The sequence below is a fragment of the Elephantulus edwardii genome, unplaced genomic scaffold, assembly GCF_000299155.1.
Source record: "Elephantulus edwardii isolate Elephantulus edwardi_28Jun2011 unplaced genomic scaffold, EleEdw1.0 scaffold00080, whole genome shotgun sequence".
Taxonomy (NCBI): Eukaryota; Metazoa; Chordata; class Mammalia; order Macroscelidea; family Macroscelididae; genus Elephantulus; species Elephantulus edwardii.
Window position 1 is genome coordinate 1,729,908 of NW_006399830.1, and position 2,345 is coordinate 1,732,252.

The window sequence follows — 2,345 nt, forward strand, 5'->3', positions numbered from 1 at the left end:
CCTCCCCTCCGCACTGCTCCAGCCTCACTTTGCACTGCTCCAGCCTCCCCTCCGCACTGCTCCAGCCTCACTTTGCACTGCTCCAGCCTCCCCTCAGCACTGCTCCAGCCTCCCCTCCACACTGCTCCTTCTGCACTGCTCTGTCACTGGTGCAGCCCTGCAGCCCACTTCACTGAGGCTGAGGCCTTGCAAACGGAACCTGCGTCTGTAAGCCCATGTCGATTAGGGTGATGCTCTCTGTGTCCTGGGCCTCTGGTTGCTGGAGCCGCCACGTGCTGTCCTTGGTCTTAGTGGGCAAGCCCTGTGTGAGACCCCAGGCCTCAGCCCCAGACCAGGGGTCCACACTGCAGCCTCCTTTCTCCTTTGTCTGGCTCTCTGGCCCAGGGCTTTTGGGGACCCACATCTATGTCTGTTTGTCCCTCTCTGTCCTTCGTTCTGAATCTGCGCAGAACCAGGGGCTGCCAGCACCAGGCTCAGCACGCAGCCTGCTTCCTGGGGTCTAGAGGTGACCTGGTGGCTGGTGAGGTGGGGTGAGGCCTCAATAAGGGGCCGACATGGGGACTCAGACGGCCCACCATCTCGGCCATGGCACTGGACCCGGTAAAATCTGGTTTTGTTCTGCAAAAGTTCATGAATGAATTTTCTTGACTTAGTTGCTGGACTGGCCTTAAGCCCCAAGGCAGCTGGGAAAGAAGCGGCCATGTTGTTCCTGGTTTCGCTGGCTCCTCCCAGGCTCTTGGGAAGTTCTCCTTGCCAGAAGGAAGGAGCATGGTGGTGGGAGTGAAGGAATCATGGCAAGCTTTTGGAGTCGACTGCTTTTCCGGGAATGTGTCTGACGTGCAGGTTTGCTCTGTCCCTGAAGTGAGGCTAGCCAGCCTGGGCCTAGGGTTTGAACCAGGAGGCAGCCTTGAGCCCAAAGGGCCCGAGGGCACAGGTTCAAATTGTCTTCTGTCAAACATTCTTCTAGGTGGTATAGCAGTGGTCTGTGCGTTGCTGTACAGAGGTAACTCGTGGTTGCTGTGGTGTTGAAGCCTGTGACAGTGATGTGCCAATCGTGGTAATGGGCACCCATGGTGGACAGTGTTGGCTGGAGCTTCCCGACTAAATCAAGCCTGGAAGCAGGAGCGGCATCCACTTCCGAAATGGCTTGCCTCCGGAAACTCTATCTACGAACAGTGCTCAGGCTGGTCGTTCGTAGGGTCGCTATGAGTCGTCTACGACTTGACAGCATCAAACAACAACAACAGTTGCTGGACTCGTGGAGCTACACACCCAGTGAAATGGGTCCATGAGTGACTGTGCCCGGGCTTCCCATGCAGCAGCCCAAGCGCAGTGGGTGTCCTGACGCCGATGGCAGCCGCACCTTGGAGCAGCACTCCCCCACCTCCTCCCTGTGGCCCCCACTCTGTCCCCCCATCTCTGCGTGCCTTCTCGGCTTTCTCCCAGGCACGAGCTGCACTTTGGTCTCTGAGTTGTTGGTTGTTCTCAAGTGTACGTACCTCCCTGCTGGCCCTGATCACCCGTGAGTCTGTTAACTGGCTCAAAGCTGAGTCACTGGAGAGGGGAGAGTTCAGTCCCAGGGCCGAAGGGTCACTAAGGCCCGTAGTCTCCAGGGTTCTACCGGTGCTGGACTAGCAAACCTGGCTTGGTTTTTTTACTTTGAGTTTTAGTCCATAATGAGCATTCTTTCTCTCTCTCATGTGAAGACATTCTGATGCATGTTTAGGGGAGGAGTTTTTCCACACCCAGTCCTTAACCCTAAGGACAGTGAACTCAGGGTGGACCCCATGGGATCGTGGGGTGAGTTCTGGGCTGGGTTTTTGGGAAAGCGTGTTACAGTAAAAAAGAAAATCCACGTCCTTCCACAAACTCTAGACACAGCCCCTGTTCACAGTGGGCCGTGTCTCCTTAGAGGACAAGTGGGGTCTATCTGCGCCCTTCCAAATGTCTGACCTCCTTCCCAAGGGGAATTCAAGTGGAAACTGCCTGTACCGCAGCCACACCCCTGGCAGGTTCCTTGTCCCCACAGCTCCATGTGGGACACCAAGCATCGGGTTCCAAAGGAGGCTGGCCTTGGAAACGTCTGGGTCTCTCCAAAGCGCAGTTGTTCTGGAAATGCCTTCCAGGGCATGGAGCATATGTGGTGTCTGGGCAGGACGGGGTGGGGGTGGAGGGAGGGGACAGGGTGTCTTGCTGGTGGGCCAGGGCACTGCCTCCTCTGAAGGCCTGTGGACGGCCCAGAGGGGACACAGCACGCCCTGTCTCGTGTTTGGCATAGATGTGCTTGTGTCTTTGGACGTCGGTCCCCTGAGTCATTTCTCCTCAACCATCCCTGCAGGTCACTC